Source organism: Alligator mississippiensis, chromosome 1, assembly GCF_030867095.1.
Source record: "Alligator mississippiensis isolate rAllMis1 chromosome 1, rAllMis1, whole genome shotgun sequence".
Taxonomy (NCBI): domain Eukaryota; kingdom Metazoa; phylum Chordata; order Crocodylia; family Alligatoridae; genus Alligator; species Alligator mississippiensis.
In genome coordinates this window covers 98,052,660-98,066,267 of record NC_081824.1, presented here as the reverse complement: position 1 = coordinate 98,066,267, position 13,608 = coordinate 98,052,660, and the positions used below count along the sequence as shown (strand labels likewise).

At 41.7% G+C, this 13,608-nt stretch overlaps 2 long non-coding RNA genes across 2 annotated transcripts in view; one reads left to right on the top strand and one right to left on the bottom strand.

Moving 5' to 3' along the window:
- LOC109286248 (uncharacterized) overlaps window positions 1–13,608 on the bottom strand; it is a 440,090-nt gene that overhangs the window by 318,838 nt on the left and 107,644 nt on the right. Inside the window, exon 5 of the long non-coding RNA XR_009464105.1 lies at window positions 12,687–12,803. This is a non-coding gene — a long non-coding RNA (uncharacterized LOC109286248). The remainder of the gene's footprint in view (window positions 1–12,686; window positions 12,804–13,608) is intronic.
- Window positions 7,140–13,608, top strand: part of LOC109286249 (uncharacterized) — a 103,810-nt gene continuing 97,341 nt past the window's right edge. Inside the window, exon 1 of the long non-coding RNA XR_002094232.2 lies at window positions 7,140–7,600. This is a non-coding gene — a long non-coding RNA (uncharacterized LOC109286249). The remainder of the gene's footprint in view (window positions 7,601–13,608) is intronic.

Sequence of the window (13,608 nt, the reverse complement as noted above, 5' to 3'; positions counted from 1 at the left end):
AAACCATCAAATTCATCCTGCAGCATCCAGTAAAGAAAGCACTTGCCAGTCCACCAACCTCTGAAGATGTCCACCAGGTTATAAGACAGATGAAGAACAACAAAGCATGTAGCCCTGATGGTATACCAGCTGAGGTCTTCAAAATTACGGTGGGGGGAGGGGGGGACTATGACCAACAAGCTCCACACACTGTTTCCTAAAATCTGAAACACTAAGGCAGCATTAGCAGGAGCATTGCCAGCAGATTGAGGGAAGTGATTCTTCTAGAGTACTGCCCCCCCACTACAGAAAGAATGTGGACAAGTTAGAGATAGTGCAGCAGAGGACAATGAAAATGGTTAGTGGGCTGGAGCACATGACTTGAGGAGGGGCTGAGGGAACTGGGCTAATTTAGTCTGTAGAAGGGAAGACCGAGGGGGATTTGATAGAAGCCTTTAACTATCTGAAGGGTGGTTCCAAAGAAGATGGAGATTGACTGTTCTCAGTGGTGGCAGTTGACAGAACAAGGAGCAGTGGTCTCATGTTGCAGCAAGGGAATTTTAGATTGGATATTAGGAAAAGCTTTCTCACTTTCTCACTAAGGGCCGGCTCAAAAAAGCCCTGGGTGGAATGATTTAGTTAGGGATGGTCCTGCTTTGAGCAGGGGGTTGTACTAGATGACCTCCTGAGGTCCCTTCCAACCCTAATTTTCTGTGATTCTATGAGAATGTTGAACACTGTATACCTTGGCAGCCATCTGTCAAAGAAGGCAAACGTCAATGAGAAGATCCAGTACAGGATCCAATGTGCCAGCTCATATGTTCAATGATCACAACATCAGGACACGAACAAAGCTCCTACTATATAAGGCTGTGGTAATTCCAACCTTTCTCTATAGCTATGAAGCTTGGTTGGCCTACAGGGACCACCTGAAAAGCCTGGAATGCCTTCACCAGTGCTACCTCCTGGCATAAAGTGGGAGGATCATCACACAAATGCTAATATCTTACCAATGTTAATGCCACCAGCAGTTGCTTTGGTATACATACTCCCAACTCATCCAAGGACAAAGGACACATGGGGGCCAAAGGAAACATTTCAAGGACGCCCTCAAAGCAAACATTAAGAAGCATGACATTAACATCACAAATTTGAAAAAATTAGCCTGGGACAGGACTACATGGCAGCACCTTGTGAAAGAAAGTACATCTTACTTTAAGGAAAACTGTCTCACCCTAGAGGCAGAAAAATGATGGAAATGGAAGGAAAGGAAACAAAACCAAGAAATCTGTGGTCCAACCTCCCTTTAACCAGTACCTGTAGCATCTGTCAGAGACTCTACAAGTCTAGGATTGGCCTTCTTAGATACCAGTGGATTCATTTACAACCTTTTACTTGACCTGTGGCAGTAGTCATCCCTGGCCATGAGGGACTGCAGATGACAATATACTTAAGTAGCTTTGCAACTCTAAGGGTGTATCTACACGTGCATTCACACTGGCTTAAATTTCCTGCACAGTAAGTTACTGAGCATGTGATGTCCCTTCTAGCCCTAGTTTCCTATGACCTTATCCTCTTTGTCACAGTTTCCCTATTGGTTTAAAAAATCTGAAAAAACAAAACAACTCCACTTTCCCCCAGAATTCCTTAAGATACATTGGACTAGAAACACTATATATTTGCTAAAAATATGTACAAGTGATCTTTAGCTAGTGTGAATCAACATAGATGTGCAACCGAGGGTCTGATCAAGGAAAAATATATACAAATGCTATGCACCCTCCCCCCCCCCCCACCTCCTCCAAAGGAATATGAGCCATATGTTGCAAAGTAATGGGCAAGCTAGCACATGAAAAATAAAGTCAAACCAGAGCCTTAAAATAACATTTACCAACATGTCCACTACAGAAAGTGAGGTAATGCTTTCTTCCAACATTACTTTAGTAGTTTCCTTCTGTTAATATTTCTATGCACAAGATATTTGACCGGTGAATCAGACAATTGCTGGCTGTTGCACTTCAGTCATCTGAGCAATCTTTTCAGTTGCCTATAAATAATTTGCAGGTCTTAGCGTTTGGTTCCAGAAGTGCACATGAAATGAGGGATTTGCTCTCTCCAATCAGTGTAATTAACCCATGTACACAGAGACAAAGGGGGAGGGGGAAGTCTTTCATGCAGTAAATGCTCTATCAAAAAGAAGGGTCATGTACAAAAGTCCTACATACAGCTTATGCTATTTACTTTACCCTGGGGTGTCATCCATGTCCCTAAGGATGATCTCATTTTTCCATGCTTTAACCTCTGACTCTTGAGGAACCAAAGTCAAAGCCACCATCCATTTCACTAAAGAGGCTTTTAGGAGGTTGTCAATGTCACTCCCTAATTAGTTAGGGCACTTGCTGTCTGAGTGCAAGGCACTCATTTTGATTGTCTTTGTGGCTATGTGAAAAAGATACCAGATAAGAAAATCAGACTTCATTTCCCTTATCCACAATAGCAAGACAACTTATGCTGTAGGAAAAAAAATGAATTTCCACCTATTTATAAAATCAAACAAAGAGTTGTTTGAAAAAGGAAAAATGAGTGTGGTGGGGGGAAATTTAAATTCCAAAGTTCTTTTCATTTCAAAGGATTCAGAATTCATCCATTCTTGTTTATAAATGGTTATTGAGATTGTTCATTCCAGTTTTGTCAACAAAATATTTTAGTATCCATTTCCAAAACATTGTAGATAAAGTGTCTCATCAACATTGCAAAAATAGAAGAATAATTCTCACAATATTTCTTACTGAAAATTTAGCATTTTAACAATGTCAACCATTTTTAATCCAAAAAACCAAATTCATATAAACAATGCTTCATTTAAAATGTATATCCTTACACTCTAATTTGAATGCCATATTTTTGACCAGCACAAAAAGCACTAATTGCTTCTACAACCCTGTGGAAAGGGTTCCCTATTCTTTCTCAATTGTGCTAAAAGTTGTAGGATATCTTTTGACATATTTTTTCAGTAAAAACAGTTTAGAAACAGGACACTGCATGTATCAAACAAAAAGTGGAGTAAATGTGTAAGGTTATAATCTAAGTTTGGGCAGCTAGGGTGGATGACACCCTATTTTGCATATCTTTTTAATAAAATGCAAAATAATTATGAGATGCCTTGGGGTGAGATGAGGGGTCTGTGGGGGAAGGGAGTTTTAAAAGAATGTAGTTAACCTTCCCCCTCTCAATATCTCTTCTTAAATGATAAAACAGTCTGTGATTTGGATTGTGTACACTTCTGAGAAACAACAGATGACTTCTATTATTTTTTCAAAGCAGTATGCTTGGGCTAAGTAGTAAGGCCATACATTGGCCTCTACACTTATGATTTTTTTATATGCTAATGTTAACAGCTCTGCATTATTAACAAAATTATTTGATACCAGTTCCAGCAACCTTCAAATCCAGTACATAATGTCACAACCTGTGGTTAAAGGACCAAAGAATCTCAGGACTGCAGAAGAACATCAAACACACACACCTCCTTTCCTGCCCTGATCCCTGGGACACTGTCTCACCCTTCTGGTGCAGGGAGCTCTACAAGCATGCTACATTCTGCTACGCGGCCTCAAGCACATGGGTGCCAACAACAGAAGAGTGCTTTCCTCCCACTCTAAACATGCACCTAGCAGCACAACAGGAACATTAAGAAATGCATACTGCATGAGGTTCAGAGCATCATAGTACTTTCCTCCTCTGAAAGCAAAGAAGAGCTTGCAAGGGACATGATGGCTCCCAGAATGAGCAGTTTCCATCCCAGGCTGCTCTGGGGCTGTTCAACAGCACGCTGGGTTAGATAATGGCACATTCTAAGCCAAAATCAAATGATTTTTTTAAAAAGCTCTAATACGTGATTTCTCTGAAAGAGCTGGAATAAAACATTTGATGGGAATCAACTAATTGAACCCGGTGGAAAAGCCTTCCCTGAGCTCTATTCTCAATACACTCTAGCAGATACTTTTAGTTTGAGCCAAGAGTGCTGGCAAACCACTCAGTCTTCCATCATGTTATCTAGCATTTTTATATTAATGGGACAAAGAAGCTCCTCTAAATATTACATCAATTTGCATGTCAGCTGCATGTGTACTACCCAAGGATGCAAAAGCTTTTTACATTTTCTTGGCAAAACAGTGAAGGTAATTTCAGTCAGTTCAAAGAAGAAATGCTGCCCTCCTCCCACCATCTGTAGTGCTCCATGTCTGCAGTCAGGCTTCCAGGGCTCCCAGCAGCAGAACATGCTGTCCCAAGAAAAAGTTTCATGGCCTGGCTGTGGGTGTGGCTATCTTGGACTAATGTAGGACATGGCTAGGGGGCAGAAAGACTCTATCAGCCATATCCACTGACTTCAACACTGATCTCAGAACAGAACCACATTCTAAGTTTTACCAAAGCAAAAGTCTCGGGGCCCTGAACAGAAGGAAGGCAGTTTTATTCCTCCCCATTCACATTTGTGAAGGCCAGACAAGTGCTTACCCCTGCTCAGTGTTCAAGGTCCAAACTAATGCTTCCTCTGCATTCACCTAGCTCCTCCAGCCCTTTACGTAGAGCTCAGGTCCTCCAGCTGCAAGGCTCTAGAGTCCTATTTTAAACTTTGCCTATCCACCATTGTACACAAACCATATACTAGGCCAAGTGAAACCCTTCGTTGTAACAGATAAAGGATACCTAGGTGTTAGACATCCTACTAACCGTTGGGAAGGGCATGGTAATCATACGAGGAGGACATGGGATTGTCATCCGCCTGTCTGTTTTTTCCTTACTCATAAGCAGAGACTTTCCAGTTTCCTCCAACCATTTTGTCTTAGAGATAAAAGTGGGCTTTACATTTACATACATTTGAAAAAATAGAGAATTTGATTCCGGATTCCTCCTTTCTCCATGCTGAAAGAGCACAAGAATGGAACATGACTTCTACTGACCAACCACCATATCTTTCACAGAATCTCTCATGTGTCAGACACCAAAGGCTTGACTGATCATAGAACTGATGACCAAGATAGCCACCCTAATCTTCTGAAATAGTGAAATATCTCTACTGTGCCTAATTTCTCTCTGTACTGTAGTTGTGGGTAGGAGGTGCTATTTTCTCCCCTTTAGAATGTTGCTTGGCTAACATAAAACATGCCAGAACTGTTTGTTCATTAATAATTACAAGTACACCTACTCTGCAAAGGAAGCAAGTGAGTTCGTATTGCCCAGCCAATTGCAAGAAATATTTGCAAACTTCTACCACAGTAATATAAGCCACAGCAGATATCTGCTCCATTTAACACCCATTAAATGCTATCCAGCAGCCCTGACAGGGATATTTTATTCCACAAAGCTGAAAGACCAACTTAAGACTCTTCTGGGAAAAACAGGACTGCTGGCCATTTTATTTTGAAGTGACAAATAAGACTGGTGGGAAATATTAATTCCCATGTGCTTCTATATAATTTGAATTAAGTAATTACTACTCATGCTTACTCAAGGTAACCTTGGAACATGCTCAACTGAGTAATGATTACCATGATATATCATCATCATTTAGCAGCAATGAGACATATGCTTTTAAAGCCTCTGCATTGTTCATAATGAACACACAAGGGTATCACACTCTGTAATGATAACGTTGAAATACATTTAATTGATCTCAGAGTTATGTTCTACTTGGTCATTACCTTGTTGTGGTTTGTAAGAGACTATTACAGCTGGCATTGTACTGCTGTCAGATCTGTGGACACAAAGAATATCTTGATAGTCATGGCACCATTTTATGTAGCCACTAGGAATTTCATGGTGACAACAGAATAGATCAGAAATCCAAAGCTCTATTCCAGAAACACAGGCTCCTCCCACACAGGAGTGGTATTTCTCAAGAGTCAACTACAACACAGATGCACAGATGTGCTCTGTTTCCAATCAGTAATTGTAGGATTCCACATACACACACTAGCCAATTCACTTAAAAAAAATACATACTAATACTTGAAGTTGTTTGGCAAGGGATTTCAAGAACATTGCTGGGAAGATTTGCTTCTTTTTCACAGACCATTTCAATTAAATTATTTTATTTTTTCTTTTTCAATATACTTTCCTGCTTATTACATGCAGAGCAAATATGGGTGAAGGAGTTCAGAGGAGAGAGAGAGATTCTTTCAAGCAAAGTCTCAATTGAAGCTTTTTTTAATTAAAAAAATCAATTTAAAAAGTGTTTACATATGTTTCTTCCACATTTCTCCAGCTTTCGGGCAGAATTACGTGATACTTTTACTGTACTGTCTAATTGCCATAGAAAGTACCAGTAATCTCTTCCCCAAATTTCCTAGTGAAAATTCAAGAGGTGTGAATAAATTAAATACATTTCAGATAAGTGTCCAATTTGCAAGTGTTTCTAGGCTCTGAAGCTTTTGAAGAGTGAAAACTACAGTTTACTGGACTGGTCTTTCTAATTTCTGCCAACTTGCAATTTTGTTACACCGTCTCTGAGAGGTGTAAATACCCCCCACCCCCACGCCCCCTCCCTACACACCCTTTTTTGGATAATTCCATCTCTTTCTTTGTATTGTGCTAGTATTACATTTATAGCAATCAAGGGCATACTGTTCAGTGAGAAAATCTATCATTATATCGGAAACTACAATAACCATCTGTCTAAAAAGAAAATATTGACCCTAAGAGTATAGGCACCCTTGCATTGTTACAGTTAGAAGTACTCCACCCTTATGGGATATGCAGTGTCTGAACTCAAGAACTGAGAAAGTTGTACCATTGTGCATAAAGGAATACTCTTGTCAATAAAAGGGCAAAGTCAAGCAAAGAATTCTAAACAGGAAAACGAACAAAATATGAATGTTTTCCTCTGTTACAGAGGTCAATTTATGGCAGACTTTTCTCATGTGTAACAGATCTCCGACATTAAACAAGCAAGCCACAGGGGTAAGGGTCTCATGAGAAGGCGAGTAAAATCACTATTGTTTTGAAAATAATATATTATTTCCTGATTAAATAAAAAGCTGCAATTTACCTCAGCAATTTGGCCAATATGAGTGGCAGCATGAGATTTTATAGAATAAATTACAGACTAAGAAATCACTCTGACCTGTCAGTTATTTCATATTCACAGCTTGCAGAAAATAAAGAATTTCGGTCATGTTTTCCAGCTAGAAATAATCAGCCAAATTAAAGAAGGTATTTTAGGGGCTGAGAATAGGATGTTAGAGGCAGGACTTAAAGTTTCAGAGAGGTGAGATATGAAGATGTTTATTTCACCTTAAATATAAAAAAAAAAAAAATGGGTGACTCAACATGCGACAACAACACAAGAAGTATTGTTCCCTCACAAACCTTGTTTCTCTCACATTCCTAGACCACCATGGCTTTATCAACAATGTGTCTTAACACAGAGGACAACATGCAATGCTGAGATAGGCAGATTTTTTCTAGTTTAGTGAATGGGGAAAATATGGCCAAATTGTTTTGCACTTGGAAGAGACTGACGGAATCAAAACAAATTGGTAGCCTCACCTTATGTAGAGCCTTACAGATAATGTAAAGATATTCACCCAGAGGACAGAGGAACCAGAGACAGCAAAAGGTAAGATCATGGATCTTTTATATGCACTTTTATGTTGGGTAAAAGGTGGAGTGCTATAAAGGGACCCTAAGGCTGCCTATAGATGTGCTCATTCCTTGTTGAATGAGCTTTAGTTAAGCTACCCCATTGCTATTTTGAAATGGGGTGGGGAGGGGCTGGGGGTTTATTACATTAGCTGGAAAACATGATGGTGAGCTGTTTTAATTAGAGAGGCTGTCTGAGAACTGTTCTAATTAAAACACCCTCTGCCCACCACCTCCAAGCACATGTACAGGCAACCTGAGTTTGCAGACTTTTTGAAGTATTGAACAATATTTTAGGGCCAACACTGAGTACATTATTGATCCTTTATGGAGCTCATTCATTACTTCATATGCCATGACTAAAGGAGTACCTAGTTTAAGAACAGCCACCTACTGGGCTAAAAGACTTTGCCTTTTAGATCTTCAAAGGCCTAAACAGAACTGTTTTATTTTTGGTCACATAGGTGGTAACACATTTTAAATTAATGTTTTATAAACACCTTCCTGTACTTTGTAAATCCCGTAACTAGATATGTATTTGCTGTAAGATGCAACATGAGACAATTGCTGATCCAGGATTTTACACATGGAGATGCAGAAGCAGTGACTGGCACTGCAGGGATGGCTACTCACCCCACTCCCAGGCTCCACCCCTGTCCCCCTCACACTGAGACAAGTAGACTGTGCCATGGGAGCAGTAGCAGAGGACTTTTTAAAATCCTGAAGCAGGTGAATTCTCCTCTTCCTTCCTCTCCCTGCTCAGAAGTATGTGTAGTCCTGTCCCCTCCACTTTCCTCCTCTTTGCTCCCCACTCAGAAGCTTGTCCCTTCCCCTCTCCTTCCAAGGGGAACACATTTCCCACACCAGTCAGATTGCAAAGGGGCTGGGCTCAGCCTGGGATAGCAGCAGCATTAGTGGGTGGGTTCTCCCTCTTTTCATGTTCCCCCCCAAGGTGTTCACTCCCAGCAGGTACAGGGAGGAAGATCCCATTGTTACTACTGCTTCTGTCCCAGGCTGAGCCCAGCCCCTGCATAGCCCAACAGGAATGGGACGTGGGCATTCTTTGCCCCTGGTACAGCAGGGACACCAGCAGTGGCAGAAGGGGCAGAGTGGAGGGGACAGTGAGATGAGGGGAGAGGAATGGACAGGGTTAATTCTTACCTTATTGGGGAGGTAAAAATGTTCCTGGTTGCTGCTCCTGCCATGTGGCTGGAAAGGAGGATATGTCTGTTTGACTGCAACCCTTCTGTATCCACCCCTTCACAGTCAGGGTGTTCAGACTGTGGAATAAACTCCCTCCAGAAGTGGTGAAATCACCTACCCTGGAGGTTTTCAGGAGAAGACTGGACAGTCACCTCCCTGGAGTCACTTGACCCCAGTTGTCTTCCTGCCTAGAGCAGGGGGGCTGGACCCAATGATCTGCGAGGTCCCTTCCAGCCCCTAACAACTATGAATCTATGCTACTCAGAATATTATGAACTCTCTGCTATATAACAGTAATTAATTAATAATTTTATTTGCTATCACGTATAACAGTTAGGGGGAGGTGGTCAGCTATAATCTATATTCTAACCTAAAGCATCACTTAAAATGTGAGAGATAAACTATCTATTAGGTCAACTAGCCCATTTCGTTTCCTTTAGGAAAAGAACAGAACAGGGAGTGACAGAGGTCTGAAATGACAAATAAATTTTGGTCATATATTTTAATATAGTACATTTTGATAGGACCATCAAACTTTTCCAATGAGTTACATCATTGTAAAAATTGTTTTGTCCTCACCAAACAATCATATACAATCTTTCGTATAGTAAATGATTCCCATACATTATAGAAGGTAACAAATATACAGCGGGATTGGTTATTGAAGCCAGGGGATTTAAGCCATACACAGCACAAAATTTGTGTTGGTTATTAAAAACCCCTGTCTAAGTTAAATCTTTGCTGTAAGCCTTATCTTTATTTTATTTTGTATCAAAAGTTGGTAATAAGTTATATTTCAAGATTACCTGAATTTGCCTAAACATAGAGGATCGCTACGCAGCCACAGATTCTCACCCCTTTTGGATGCATGTGAACATGTTAAATCTTGGAAAGATAGCCAGTCAGAAACTCAAAATTAGTAAGTGTTAGACTGTGGAGAATGAGAAAGGTAGTTAACAAGTGAGTTGCTACCAAGGAAGCTGGAGGCCTAGGTTTCAGACTGCCCTACCCACATTTTAATTTTTCTGACCTCTTAGCACAGTGTCCTAACTACTATGACACAGATTAGGCATTAGCCAGTCTCTTGTCAAGGGCTCCTTTGAAGCTGGAGAGAGAGGGGGAAAGGAAGAGATAGAGGGGGTGAGGGGGTATGGGGCCAGATGCGGCATGGTGGCAGAGGGCAAGGGCCAAGAGGGAAGAGCAAGCTAGAGGTTATGTGGCACAGTAAGACAGATGTTGCTGAAGAAGAGAATAGTCCCTGGATTCTAGTGTGGACTGTTGCTCCCAAAGGGCAGGAATTGTTCTACAACCACTTTACAAAATGACTATTAAATGCAAAGAGCTGTGGCTCAGCCCCCATTGATTTTTCCAGGATTTACACTTACGTACATAGCCATGTGTGTATCAGGCCAGTTCATAGCCCTACTGTTCATGATTAGTCTACACAAACATACTTAAGCATCCACAGCATAGCCACAGGGCCAAAATCACCTAGGTACTGAATAGAAAATTGCCATTCTGGGGCAAAAAAGGAGAACAGATGACCAACGTATCCATAAGCACTTACAGTATCAACAGTTATTTTTCACTGGTAAATATATACAAACATACATATTGATCACACAAAAAGTAGAGCTGGGAAACAGTTGTTTCATCAAGTTAATTTTGTGTTGAAGTTCTTATTGGTTATAATTTTTTTATGGTGGCACATAAAGGTACTAAGATCAGGTTGCATTAGGTGCTTTACAAGCAAAGTAAGAAAGAATCCCAATCATCACCCCTTCCCTCCACCCCCAAATCATACTTACATTAGTTTAACATCTGAATAGACAAAAGACACAAACCACGAGATGGAAATGAAAGCAGAAAGAGAATAAGTAGGGTAGAAACAGGACTGGAACCCCCATCCCCTAAGCCAAGTGATCAAGTGGATTCATCCATTTTTTTAACTGCAAGTATACAAAAAGATCGATGCTTTTCATTACTCAGTGAAATATTAAGCCATTTTATTCAGAGCTGATAAAGCCCAATATGGTTATATTCCATGTGGCCAAGTGGCAAATAGAACAAGAGCCATCCTACATAGAAATCTCCTATGGGTTGTCATCTTTATACTTAAATGATATCACAAGTCAAAACTTGCAATATAATATGTCACATTTGTATTTTAGGTCACCTCATAGCTGATTTTGAGACACTCTAAATCACTTTATTGCTAATCTTATGGCTCTACCCAACTTAAGACCTTGTTGCTAACCTGGATTGACAGTGCTATAACACCCACTCATAAAACTTGTGCCTCTTTAATTCATTCCCTATGGTTAGTCGCAGGCAAGATATAGCAGAACGTAAAATAACTTTTTTATAATACCTTTGGCAATAAAGTATTGAAATTCACATAAAAGCAACTCAGGGGGTGGGAGGGATGAAAACAAAAAGTTCAATTTTACAATGTATTCCCCAACATGAAAGAGAAATCAATCCATTCTCATAAACATGCCACCTAAATTAAATACACTTGTTGCTCTCAGAACCTGAGATCTCCACAAGTATGAAAACTGGTTCAATGGTTTGCAACATTTCTAGTGCTCTTGATACCCCTACTGAATATTAAGGACAGCGGAGAAAGCTTCTGTTCATAGGGCATATATAGATGAAACGGGGGCCCTAAATTGAAGCGGTGGGTTTTTAAACCCACCGCTTCAATTTAGGACTCTTTAAACCCCTGTGTCGTGCACACACCTTGCACTTACCTGCCTCTCCAGTGGTGATCCTGCAGACCAGGGAAAGGGAGAGTCCCCTGCAGCTGATCTCACTGCCTGGTGGGGTTTCCCCCACGGCCAATCACGCAACAGTCAATCGCTGTGGCCAATCACTGCAGCTGCTTCTGGGAGTGGCTGCAGCCACTTCTGGGAGCAGCTGCAGCTATTGGCTGGCACCTGCAGAGGGGGCACCAGTGCTCCCACTTGCCCCCCTGCCCATTACCTAAGCAGCAAGCACAGCCAGTCAGGGAGTGCACTGGTGCTCTCAGACGGTGCACCCCTTTGCACCCCCTATGTGTTGCCACTGGTGGCAGTGGCGGTCCCCCCCTCCCCACAGTGGTACCTGCCCACAGGCACCCAGCTCACGTAGTTCCGGGGGGTCACTGCAGCCTCAGAGGGAAGGACTGGGTCCCCACGCAGCTCATGTATGCAGGCAGGCTCCGGAGGGGGGCAGAATAGATCTACTTTTCTTGGGCAGAGCCTGCCTTCCTGGGCTGCTGCCAGGCTGCCTGTAGGGTTTCCTGCAGAGCCCCTGAGCTGCACGAAGTCCAGTGCTTTGCTCCACAGCTCTAGGGGTAGAAAACGAAAACTCCTTGGAGGAGTTTTAGTTTGCTGTGCCCCAAGTCATTTGAGGTGCATTATGCTGCCGAATTTCCTACAAAGGCTCTAATTAATACATAATATGCTACCGATGCATGCAAACATTGACACCATTAAAGCACTGCAAAAGCATTTAGCCTGCTATAAAGTGTCGTGTACACATGCCCCACGTTTCATCGACACACAGCCATAATGGCTTATTCCTAGTGAAGTGCATGATAAAAAAAAACTATTCTTCTTCCTCATAGTCAGCAGTGTGAGGTGGTGGTGGTGGTGGGAGGGGAATTAATCACTTCCTTGAACCCTCAAGTTAGGGCAAAAAATGGAAAGCTAAGATATTCCTTCTACACAGTTTCTTCAGTCATGCAACAATTCACATTTTTCCAACATCAGGAAATTAAACAAAACAATGTCCTTTGGTCCATCCTTCACTTGAGTTGGCAAGATTCCTTTTACAATAAGATTACTAGAAATAATCATGAAGAACAAATTCCATACCTCTTTAGGTAGATGCACATGAATCCTCCTGGCCTGTACTTGATGAACTCTACAGCTTTCAGTAATAATCAAATGGGTTCCGTTTATCTCAATAGGCATCTCAGGGGCTCTCAATCCCTTTTAAGGTGATAAACAGAAATTGGAGTGTTAAAAACACCATATTGTTAGCTCAGACAGGTCAGTTATCAGAAAACAAAGCTGTTGTTTTCCTCTACTAAATTCATAATAAAGTTTATCATTAGTCCTAGAGGCTGGAAAGGGTCAGCAGCTTTTTTAAAATCAATATTTCATTAGACCCAAATATTCTCTAGACAGCAATGCGTGGCATCTGTCTTAACATCCCCTATGATCTACTAACCAGAATGCTGTCAAGCTATGCATCTAGTCAATCCATAGATGTTTTAACCCTCTGGGGTACTTGTACATGTGACAAAAATAGCCCGTTTTTATGGTTTAATTGTGTCATACGGTTTAATTGTGTTTTTTTTAGATTTAAATGAGTTTGTCATGTTGCAAACTAAACCATATCCCCATGTAGTTTATTTTGCAACATAGCTACCTGTAATGCTGCAGCCTTACCTGACAGTTTGCCCACCCCCACCACCTACATCCCTGGCTGTAGGAAAGGTGGGCTGAAGGGAGAAGTGCTGAGGGGTCCAACCCTTTTTTTTTCCTGTGGAGCCTGTCTGCATCTCCTACAGCTGAGGGGTGAGCTGCTGGTGAGCAGAGCAGCCTCTGGCTTGTGGGAGGCCCTGTTCCTTCCTTCCACAGTGGCAGCGCCCCCTGGGGCCACCCAGGCAGGCTGCTAGTAGGCGGGGGGTGGCTCCAACTCCAGCTTGGGAAACAGTTGGATCAGATTGGGTGCTACCTCTGAGCTGGGACTGCCCCTACCCCACTAACAGCCCATTTGGGCAGCCCCGGG